We start from the raw sequence: 12286 nt of genomic DNA, 5'->3' as shown, positions 1-12286 counted from the left end.
CCAAGGTAAGGAGCAGCAGATGCACTTTGCTGGAGCAGCTGTGAAGAGATACCCCACGTCCAAGGTAAATAAGAAAAGCAGTACGTCAAGGCTATATATTGTCACTCTGCTTATTTAACTTATATGCAGAGTACATCATGAGAAACACTGGGCTGGAAGAAGCACAAGCTGAAATCAAGATTGCCGGGAGAAATATCAATAACCTCAGATATGCAGATGACACCACCCTTATGGCAGAAAGTGAAGAGGAACTGAGGAGCCTCTTGATGAAAGTAAAAGAGGAAAGTGAAAAAGTTGGCTTAAAGCTCAACATTCAGAAAACGAAGATCATGGCATCTGGTCCCATCACTTCATGGGAAATAGATGGGGAAACAGTGGAAACAATGTCAGACTTTATTTTTGGGGGCTCCAAAATCACTGCAGATGGTGACTGCAGCCATGAAATTAAAAGACACTTACTCCTTGGAAGGAAAGTTATGACCAACCTAGATAGCATATTCAAAAGCAGAGACATTACTTTGCTAACAAAGGTCCGTCTAGTCGAGGCTATGGTTTTTCCAGTGGTCGGGTATGGATGTGAAAGTTGGACTGTGAAGAAAGCTGAGTGTGGAAGAATTGATGCTTTTGAACTGTGGTGTTGGAGAAGACTCTTGAGAGTCCCTTGGACTGCAAGGAGATCCAACCAGTCCATCCTAAAGGAGATCAGTCCTGGGTGTTCATTGGAAGGACTGATGCTGAAGCTGAAACTCCAGTATTTTGGCCACCTCATGCGAAGAGCTGACTCATTGGAAAAGACTCTGATGCTGGGAGGGATTAGGGGCAGGAGGAGAAGGGGACGACAGAGGATGAGATGGCTGGATGGCATCACCGACTTGATGGACATGAGTTTGGGTAAACTCCAGGAGTTGGAGATGGACAGGGAGGCCTGGCGTGCTGTGATTCTTGGGTTTGCAAAGAGTTGGACACGACTGAGCGACTGAACTGAACTGATGATTCTTATATTCAATTGGTTAAAATCCACAACAGCCCCTATTAATTTTAATAGGGACTCAAATAGTTCTAGATTTTAAAGTGGGAGTACTTTCAAGTAGACTTTGTGTATTGGTATACACCTCCCACCTTAGCTGGTAAAGAATCCACCTGCAATTCAGAAGATTCCAGTTCAATTCCTGGGTCAGGACGATCCCCCAGAGAAGGAATAGGCTACCCAATTCAGTATTTTTGGGCATCCCTGGTGGCTCAGATGGTATAGAATCCTCTGGCAATGCAGGAGACCTGGGTTCGATCCCTGGGTTGGGAAGATCCCGCAGAGAAGGAAACAACTACCCATTTCAGTCTCCTGGACTGGAGAATTCCATGGACAGAGGAGCCTGGCAGGTTTACAGTCCATGAGGCCGGAAAGAGTCGGACACAACTGAACGACTCTCACTTTCATAAACCTCCATATACCTGTAATGGTCTTTGAATCACCTTTAGTTTGCCCTTTTCTCAACAAGTCCTAGATTGTTGAGTATATATCACTTATTTTTAAGATATGTGTATTATCTGTCTCTACGACTATGAAGGCTTCCCAGGTGGTGCCAGTGGCAAAGAACCTGCCTGCCGATGCAGGAGAGGTAAGAGACATGGATTCGATTCCTGGGTCTGGAAGGTCCCCTGGTGGAGGGATGGTAACCCACTCCAATATTCTTGCCTGGAGTATCCCATGGACAGAGAAGCCTGACAGGCTACAGTCCATAAAGTCGCAAAGAGTCAGACATGACTGAAGTGACTTAGCGTGCATGCAGGACTGTTCTTTACAGAAAACCTTTCCTTATAAAACAGAATGGGCTCATCACCATGAGCAGCTGGTTAGTAAATCATTTAATAATTCCACATGGAACTTTTCTGTTGAGCCCTTGTCTTAATGGTCTCTTCTTTCCGGCTTTTAAATGCGCATATTATTAGTGAAGTGGCAATGGCACCCCACTCCAGTACTCTTGCCTGGAAAATCCCATGGACGGAGGAGCCTGGTGGGCTGCAGTCTACGGGGTCACTAAGAGTCTGGCACGACTGAGTGACTTCACTTTGACTTTTCACTTTCATGCATTGGAGGAGGAAATGGCAACCCACTCCAGTGTTCTTGCCTGGAGAATCCCAGGAACGGGGGAGCCTGATGGGCTGCCGTCTATGGGGTTGCACAGAGTCAGACACGACTGAAACGACTTAGCAGCAGCAGCAGCAAAGTAATGTACCTAAGCAAAACATGCCCACTAATTTCCAAGTAGACCCTATAAGAGCCACCTAGGCCATCACTGTTTATTCTGGAATCAATATATGAATACTTAAGCTATCATATTAAATTCTGTGGCATTGAATCAGACTAGAAAAGAAGTTAAAATTTTTAAATGTAGAAAAATGGGCAAACACTTCACAAAAGAATGTATATTATTACCTAATAATCACGTGCTTACTACAAATTAAAACCACAATGAGATAAGCTACAAGTGGCAAAAATCAAGAAGACTAACAATAATAAATGTCAGTGATGATGTGGAGCAACTAGAAATCTCCTACATTGCTAAAGGGAGTGTAGAATGGTACATGGCTATGGAGACACATTCTATAATTTCTTATGAAATTAAATGCACATGTATCTCATGACTGAGCAATTTCATCTGAACATAGTTACTCAACACATATGAAATAAATGTCCACAAAAAACTCAAAAAGCAACAATGTTTCTAGTAAATCGATTAATAAAAGCTAAAATCTGGGAACAATGCAAATGTCCACATCAGGATAGTAAGAAAACAAACTGTGGTATAGTTGTTCAATGGAACGCTACTTAGCAATAAAAAGTAATGAAATGTTCTGAAAGGTAACAACATGAGTGGATATAAAGCTATCTGATTCTATGCCAAGTCTCAGTTCAGTTCAGTTCACTCAGTTGTGTCCAACTCTTTTCGACCCCATGAGTCACAGCACACCAGGCCTACCTGTCCATCACCAACACCCGGAGTTCACTCAAACTCACGTCCATCGAGTCGGTGATGCCATCCAGCCATCTCATCCTCTGTCGTCCCCTTCTCCTCCTGCCCCCAATCCCTCCCAGAATCAGAGTCTTTTCCAGTGAGTCAACTCTCCGCATGAGGTGGCCAAAGTACTGGAGTTTCAGCTTCAGCATCAGTGCTTTCAGTGAACACCCAGGACTGATTTCTTTAGGATGGACTGGTTGGATCTCCTTGCAGTCCAAGGGACTCTCAAGAGTCTTCTCCAACACCACAGTTCAAAAGCATCAATTCTTCCACACTCAGCTTTCTTCACAGTCCAACTTTCACATCCATACATGACCACTGGAAAAACCATAGCCTTGACTAGATGGACCTTTGTTGGCAAAGTAATGTCTCTGCTTTTGAATTGCTATCTAGGTTGGTCATAACTTTCCTTCCAAGGAGTAAGCGTCTTCTAATTTCATGGCTGCAGTCACCATCTGCAGTGATTTTGGAGCCCCCCAAAATAAAGTCTGACACTGTTTCCACTGTTTCCCCATCTATTTCCCATGAAGTGATGGGACCAGATGCCATGATCTTCGTTTTCTGAATGTTGAGCTTTAAGCCAACTTTTTCACTCTCCACTTTCACTTTCATCAAGAGGCTTTTGAGTTCCTCTTCAGTTTCTGCCATAAGGGTGGTATGGTGAAACTAATGTATGGTGCTAGAAGTCAGAAAGTTGTTCCTCTATGGAAAGAATTGACTGAAAAAGGATACAAGGGACTTTCTGGGATGGAGAAATATTCAATATTTTATTTGGGAGAGTGACTATACAGGTGCATAAAATTGTCAAATCTTATTGGACTGACTGGACTTAGCATTTAAGATTTCTGCTTTTTATTGTATATTAATTATACTTCAATTTAAAAGTGGCTATAGAGAAACATAAGCTCCAGTCAAGTCTGTCTGTTGGTAAGAAATATTCACACCTTATACTTTTCAAGCACTTAGTATGAGTTAGTTGAAATGCAAAGTGTCTCTTACTTAACTGGATGTTTTCTTGGACTTTGTTTTAGTTGGAGAACTGAGAAATTGCACTTTCAGCTTTGCATTTGAACAGAACCAAACATATAGTGGGTTCACATTTAATGCAATATTCCTTAAGCAAAGCCAATACGGATTCCCAGCAAAGCTGACCACAGAAGCTTTCTCCAGCTAATCTACTCCGAAGAATGCTGTTGATCTCATTACATTTCTCTTGAAACCTTTTTCCTTAAAAATGTGTTTCTATAATCAGAATGTCCTACAGATGCATTCTTAATTTCCCACATACCTAATAAGGGAAGAAGAAAAATGAGATTAGCCAGAAACTCTTTTCCCTAGCTAGGTTGTAGTCTAAACTCCTATGTTTTACTAAGTCTATAAATCCTTGCTGTTGTTTAGTCACTGAGTCATGTTTGACTCTTTAGTGACCCCATGGACTGTTGCCCACCAGGTTCCTCTGTCCAAGGGATTTTCCAGGCAAGAACACTGGAGTGGGTTGCCATTTCCTTCTCCAGGTGATATTCCTGACCCAAGGATCGAACCTGAGTCTCTTGCATTAGCAGGAGGATTCTTGATCACTGAGCCACCAGGGAAGTCCATCATTGCTATATAAATTCATGGTTGTATTAAGGACAATGATCTGGTAGTGACAGATATATTCTGTGGTATTGTGTAGTTAGTAATTCATGGCTCTGAATTTAGTCGTACTTGGGTTTAAATACCTTGGCTCCAGCACACACTAGCTGTGTCATTTAAACAAGGTTTCAATTTCTCTAAGTCTATGCTTTTATTTTTTTCCTGTAACATAATATGTGATATATGATAATAATGTTTGCAAAAATGTTTGTTGTGATAATTTAAGTAAAGCAGTAGTGTACTGTTTGGTACATATTAGATAGCCATAATTATCATTATCGTGCTATATGTTATTGTTTGTTTACTTGTTTGTGTCTCATCAGATCAGGTCAGATCAGATCAGTCGCTCAGTCGTGTCCGACTCTTTGAGACCCCATGAATAGTAGCACGCCAGGCCTCCCTGTCCATCACCAACTCCCAGAGTTCACTGAGACTCACGTCCATCGAGTCAGTGATGCCATCCAGCCATCTCATCCTCTGTCAGACTGTAAATGTCTCAAGGGCAAAGAACATGATTTATGCTTTTTCTCAAAAGCACCCAGCATAGTTTAAAAATAAATGCTGAATAAATATTTTTTCAATTTAGGGATTTCTTTTCATTATTAATTTAATAACAATGCATCCTAATAATAATTTTTGAAAGGATTATTTGGAGTTTGATTCTTAAAAGCTTTTTGATTTTCTTGGTTTTGGTTGACTTTCTATACTTCCCATCCCTCAGTAATACCATATGCAATTTCTATGGTAAGAAAAGAAACCAGTTGATATTTAATGACCTTCTGGACATAAACTTCATCCTCTAAGCACATATTTAAAACCTCATCTCTTAGGACAGAAAGTTTAAATATGGACAATGATCATTTTCTATTGCATTCACCCTGCCTTTATCCAAGTACTACCTTATGTTGGTGCTTAACTTATTTGTGGATACAATTCCCTACTTCCAAGAGTACAAATGCTTTTTACCTAAGTCTTTTGTGCCTTCCCTTCAATCTCCAAGACCTGATGTGGGTGAATGCACTTTATATGCATTGGAGAAGGTAATGGCAACCCACTCCAGTGTTCTTGCCTGGAGAATCCCAGGGACGGGGGAGCCTGGTGGGCTGCCATCTATGGGGTCACACAGAGTTGGACACAACTGACGTGACTTAGCAGTAGCAGTACCAGACATCTGTTGAATGAGTGAATAAATGAGGAAAACATATTCCAGTCCCTGTATAGCAAAGGGCTACATTATGTGGTAACAAACAAAGACTGTTAGAGCAAGAAAGGATATTTCATATTATCTAGTTCAACTTTTGGAGAAAGAAATGGCAATCCACTGCAGCACTCTTTCCTGGAAAATCCCATGGATGGAGGGGCCTAGTGAGCTGCAGTCCATGGGGTCACTAGGAGTCAGACATGACTGAGCGACTTCACTTTCACTTTTCACTTTCATGCATTGGAGAAGGAAATGGCAACCCATTCCAGTATTCTTGCCTGGAGAATTCCAGGGACAGGGCAGCCTGGTGGGCTGCCATCTATGGGGTTGCACAGAGTCGGACACGACTGAAGTGACTTAGCAGCAGCAGCAGCAGCAGTTCAACTTTGTGTAAGTCTGGAGGGAAAGAGACATGCTAAATATTTTAAAAGGGGGAATTTCAGTGTAGGGAATTAGTCATACCTGTGATAGAAGAGCTGAGAAACCAAACAGGGACTGTTGAGGCAACCCAAAGAACAGGGACTATCTTTCATGTGATAGGACCAAAGAAGGAAGTTGCTGTTTCCAGACTTAAGAAGCTGGGACTGTCCATATTAGCTGTAGCCAAGGAGGGGATGTAATCATTGTTGGAGAAATCACAGGAAGCATAAGAGAAGGAAAAGAAAAACACTGCTTGTCTTCCTCTTCCCCTTTACTCTTTTTCTATGGGTCCTGGGTGCCCAAACTACCTAAAATCTGGAGGGCAGAGGAGTCTAGCTCCCTAGTAATGATACAGAGAGCACAAGGGAAGGGAGAGGATGGATCTAGGAGCAAACCGGTGACTAACCAGGAAAGGTTCCCAAAGAAAGAGGAACATGGTTTAAGTCTTGAAGGATACACTGAATTTCAAGACTTCAGGGGTCATGAATGAGGCACTCCCAGAAAATCGGAGCTATGTGAGCAAAACCAAAGAGGTGTGAGGCACAATTATGATGGACTAGAAAAGCCACTCTGGATAGATCAGAAAGTGCATGTAGAGTAGTATTTGGATTAAACCAGTCAACAGGGTTAGATCATGATATGGTATGCTTTCAAAGTCTGGCAGGGAGCTTCAGAATTATTCAAGAGAGGAAGAATCATTAAAGATATTTGAGCATAAGAGTAACATGCTGAAAATGGTGTTGAAGGAAGAATTTCTGGCAGGGGTAAGAGACCAGAGATCGAGAAGCCACAAAGCAAGCCACTGCAACAATTCACACATGGGCCAGCAAGTTTTCACAAGGTAATGGCAGCAGGTATAGAGAGAAATAAACAGACTGCAGTGTTTGGCAAACTTCAAATCATAAGACGTGAAGATGAAGAGTAAGTTAGAACTGATGCCAATTTTTCAGGCTGACTAATTGGAAAAATAACTGTAACTGAGATGAGCCGGTAAGAGAAGGTGATGAGTACACTTTGTATGAGCTGGATTTGAGATAATGGCAAGAAATAAATAGACAAATCTAGGAAAACAACTACTGGTACGTGGTTGAGAGAAGAGAAGTGGCAATGTGGTTTTGTTGTTGTTCAGTTGCTCAGTTGTGTCCGACTCTTTGGAGGTCATCAACTAGCTAGGAGAATGAGTAAATAGGGGCTGGAAGGAGAATGTGTGGGAGATGGATTATTGTGAGAGCAAACAACTAGCCTTGGCTAATGTCATTGAAGAAAGAAGAAGAAGGAAAAAAAAGGAATGAGTAAAGATCAGATCAGATCAGTCGCTCAGTCGTGTCCGACTCTTTGCAACCCCATGAATCGCAGCACACCAGGCCTCCCTGTCCATTACCAACTCCTGGAGTTCACTCAAACTCACGTCCATCAAGTCAGTGATGCCATCCAGCCATCTCATCCTCTGTCATCCCCTTCTCCTCCTGCCCCCAATCCCTCCCAGCATCAGAGTCTTTTCCAATGAGTCAACTCTTCACATGAGGTGGCCAAAATACTGGAGTTTCAGCTTTAGCATCATTCCTTCCAAAGAAATCCCAGGGCTGATCTCTTTCAGAATGGACTGGTTGGATCTCCTTGCAGTCCAAGGGATTCTCAAGAGTCTTCTCCAACACCACAGTTCAAAAGCATCAATTCTTTGGCGCTCAGCCTTCTTCACAGTCCAACTCGCACATCCATACATGACCACAGGAAAAACAATAGCCTTGACTAGATGAACCTTTGTTGGCAAAGTAATGTCTCTGCTTTTGAATATGCTATCTAGGTTGGTCATAACTTTCCTTCCAAGGAGTAAATGTCTTCTAATTTCATGGCTGCAGTCACCATCTGCAGTGATTTTGGAGCCCCCAAAAATAAAGTCTGACATTGTTTCCACTGTTTCCCCATCTATTTCCCATGAAGTGATGGGACCAGATGCCATGATCTTCGTTTTCTGAATGTTGAGCTTTAAGCCAACTTTTTCACTCTCCACTTTCACTTTCATCAAGAGGCTTTTTAGTTCCTCTTCACTTTCTGCCATATACACAGCCTTGATGTACTCCTTTTCCTATTTGGAACCAGTGTGTTGTTCCATGTCCAGTTCCAACTGTTGCTTCCTGACCTGCATACAGATTTCTCAAGAGGCAGATCAGGTGGTCTGCTATTCCCATCTCTTTCAGAATTTTCCACAGTTTATTGTGATCCACACAGTCAAAGGCTTTGGCATAGTCAATAAAGCAGAAATAGATGCTTTTCTGGAACTCTCTTGCTTTTTCCATGATCCAGCGGATGTTGGCAATTTGATCTCTGGTTCCTCTGCCTTTTCTAAAACCAGCTTGAACATCAGGAAGTTCACGGTTCACATATTGCTGAAGCCTGGCTTGGAGAATTTTGAGCATTTCTTTACTAGCATGTGAGATGAATGCAATTGTGCAGTAGTTTGAGCATTTTTTGGCATTGCCTTTCTTTGGGATTGGAATGAAAACTGACCTTTTCCAGTCCTGTGGCCACTGCTGAGTTTTCCAAATTTGCTGGCATATTGAGTGCAGCACTTTCACAGCATCATCTTTCAGGATTTGAAATAGCTCAACTGGAATTCCATCACTTCCACTAGCTTTGTTCATAGTGATGCTTTCTAAGGCCCACTTGACTTCACATTTCAGGATGTCTGGCTCTAGGTCAGTGATCACACCATCGTGATTATCTGGGTCATCAAGATCTTTTTTGTACAGTTCTTCTGTGTATTCTTGCCATCTCTTCTTAATATCTTCTGCTGCTGTTAGGTCCATACCAATTCTGTCCTTTATCGAGCCCATCTTTGCATGAAATGTTCCTTTGGGATCGCTGATTTTCTTGAAGAGATCTCTAGTCTTTCCCATTCTGTCGTTTTCCTCTATTTCTTTGCATTGATCGCTGAAGAAGGCTTTCTTATCTCTTCTTGCTATTCTTTGGAACTCTGCATTCAGATGTTTATATCTTTCCTTTTCTCCTTTGCTTTTTGCTTCTCTTCTTTTCACAGCTATTTGTAAGGCCTCCCCAGACAGCCTTTTTGCTTTTTTTCATTTCTTTTCCATGGGGATGGTCTTGATCCCTATCTCCTGTACAATGTCACAAACCTCATTCTATAGTTCATCAAGCATTCTATCTATTAGATCTAGTCCCTTAAATCTACTTCTCACTTCCACTGTATAATCATAAGGGATTTGATTTATGTCATACCTAGTGGTTTTAGGTCTAGTGGTTTTCCCTACTTTCTTCAATTTAAGTCTGAATTTGGCAATAAGAAGTTCATGGTCTGAGCCACAGTCAGCTCCTGGTCTTGTTTTTGCTGACTGTATAGAGCTTCTCCATCTTTGGCTGCAAAGAATATAGTCAATCTGATTTCGGTGTTGACCATATGGTGATGTCCATGTGTAGAGTCTTCTCTTGTGTTGTTGGAAGAGGATGTTTGTTATGACTAGTGCATTTTCTTGGCAAAACTCTATTAGTCTTTGCCCTGCTTCATTCTGTATTCCAAGGCCAAATTTGCCTGTTACTCCAGGTGTTTCTTGACTTCCTACTTTTGCATTCCAGTCACCTATAATGAAAAGGACATCTTTTTTGGGTGTTTGAGTAAAGATAACAGAGTGCAATTGAAGAGGTAGGAAGACAGCTAGAATTTAAGAAGGAAAGTGAAAAGACAAGTCAAGGCAGGCTGAGGAGTCATTGTACCGGTACAGGAAATATAGTTCAATTGGTAAGGTATCCTCACATAATGAGCAATCCGAAATTCATGATTGAACGAAATAATAGAAGAAAAAAAAAAACAGTGTGGTTGTAAAATCTTAAATGCTACAGAAAATTTCATGAAAATACTAAGACTAAGAAAACATCACTGGATTTACTCTGTATCTCTGTATCCTTTAGTAACAAAGGAAGTGAAAAAAGTGAAGGTGAAGTCACTCAGCCCTGTCTGACTCTTTGTGACCCATCGTCTGTGGCCCACCAGGCTCCTCTGTCCATGGGATTTTCCAGGCAAGGATACTGGAGTGGGTTGCCATTTCCTTCTCCAGGGGATCTTTTTGACCCAGGGATTGAACCTGGATCTCCTGTGTTTTAGGCAGACGCTTTACAGTCTGAGCCACCAGTGAAGTTTTAGTAACAAAGATTACCTCTCTATTCTCAAGCTTTGTTAAAATGTAGTGATGTAATAATATTTTTTCCATGAAAAAAACTACCATATACATATATATACACACAAGATAACTCTCTTCTCTTCCACTATTTCTTTCCTTGTGAAAACTGTATGTCGAAATTTACAGTGTCCTAGAACATTAATGGTGTTATGCGTTTTAGGTTTTCTTGGTTGCAATTCCATATTGATGAAACTTCTTTTTTGTAGCATTATCTGTCTGTAGAGGTTGGAATTTTCCTGGGAGTCATCTAGGTTAAATTAATTTCTGTTTTGAGATCAAAAGAGATTTAGGAGGGGATTAAACTCATTTGTAAAGAGTTGGAGGCCATTTGATAATAAGCTTGGTTTTCCCTGGTGGCTCAGATGGTAAAGAATCTGCTTGTGATACAGGAGACCTGGGTTCAATGTCTCGGTCAGAAAGATCCCCTGAAGAAGAGAACTGCTGCCCATTCCATTATTCTTGCCTGGAGAATTCCATGGACAGAAGAGTCTGGCGGTAGACTGTATATGTCTCTTCCTGGAGGAGTCTGTTAGTGGTGAGTGACAAGAAAGAGATACTCAAGGGTAAAATAAGAAAGGGTGTGTTTCATAGGTGAAAAGATCATCTGCATCTAAGTATATACACAGGAAAGCCATGCTGCTTCAAATGAGAAGATATGGGTCCTTGCCTGGCTCTGCATCCCTGGATACATGTTTTTTGGATGGATCATTAATTAACCTTCCTGGGCCTTACATGACTTTTGAGAGGATCAGTCAAGGAAAGATAAATATATGGAACTTTTTTTAAAAAATATACTTTATCCAGGAACACAAAAACCTATAAACCTGTTAGACTTCTTGTCAGAAGGCCAGATAGTAGTTGGCGAATTCTGCTGCCTAACTTTTCATGGTTGCAGGAAGCCTTCTGGGCTTTATCTGTACACATCCCTGTTAATGGAGCCCCTACAACTGATTCCAAGTCTAGTTCAAGGCTTGCGACATCTTATGGGACTTGAGAAACAGAGACAAATACTCTCAGGTGCTCCATCACTCGCTGCAATTTGGTCAGATAGATTCTGTTTCAAGCTTTATACTGATACTTTGAATTTCTTGAGCTCAGAGAGATAAACTCCGGTGGTTAGGACTTTTATAAATGCAGCTGTAGTAGCCATTAACTGTGTGACTGACCCTTAAAAAGTCCAGCAAATTAATACCAAGCATAGTAAAATATTTGACTACTTACAACATCCTTATTGCATTTGTACACATTCATGCACGCACACAAGGAGCAAATATCTATCTGTATTTATGTCTCATTACATACAAAACTAGGGGGACAGAGATGAAGTTGGGTGGGGACAGAGTCTGGGAAAAGAAAGACAAGAAAAAGAGAGAAGGTGGCATGTTTCATTTTTTTTTTCCATAAAAGCACTGGGGTTCACTGTGGACTGGGGTGGGAGAGGGTGGTAGAAGCTGGCAGATCTGTTTAAAAAATATTTTGTGAGATTCCTGGCATAAGCTGAACCGCTGGGGCCCAGGAGACCAAGGGTGTCACTGAGCTGGGGACGAGACACTGCTCACTGACGCTGCCTGGAAACCAGCACAGCCCTGGAGACAGGGGCCTGGAAACTGTGATGACTCTGGCTGGAACACTGGGTTCTAACTAGGGCTAGAGCAGCAGTCATGAGACTTCTTCTGGAGGGTTTGTAGGCAACAGAGGAGAACTAGCAGAACCCAGAGAAGGAGAGGGAAAGGCAGGGTGGGCACCTCATGGTCACTGTTGCTGAAAGACTAGTTCATGGGCTCGGTGCATGGTCTTGTCCAAGGATTTATTCTAACAGC

The sequence above is a fragment of the Bos indicus genome, chromosome 1 (genome assembly GCF_029378745.1).
Source record: "Bos indicus isolate NIAB-ARS_2022 breed Sahiwal x Tharparkar chromosome 1, NIAB-ARS_B.indTharparkar_mat_pri_1.0, whole genome shotgun sequence".
Classification (NCBI taxonomy): Eukaryota; Metazoa; Chordata; class Mammalia; order Artiodactyla; family Bovidae; genus Bos; species Bos indicus.
The sequence above is the reverse complement of the archived record's forward strand: the minus strand, read 5'-3'. Positions refer to the sequence as shown.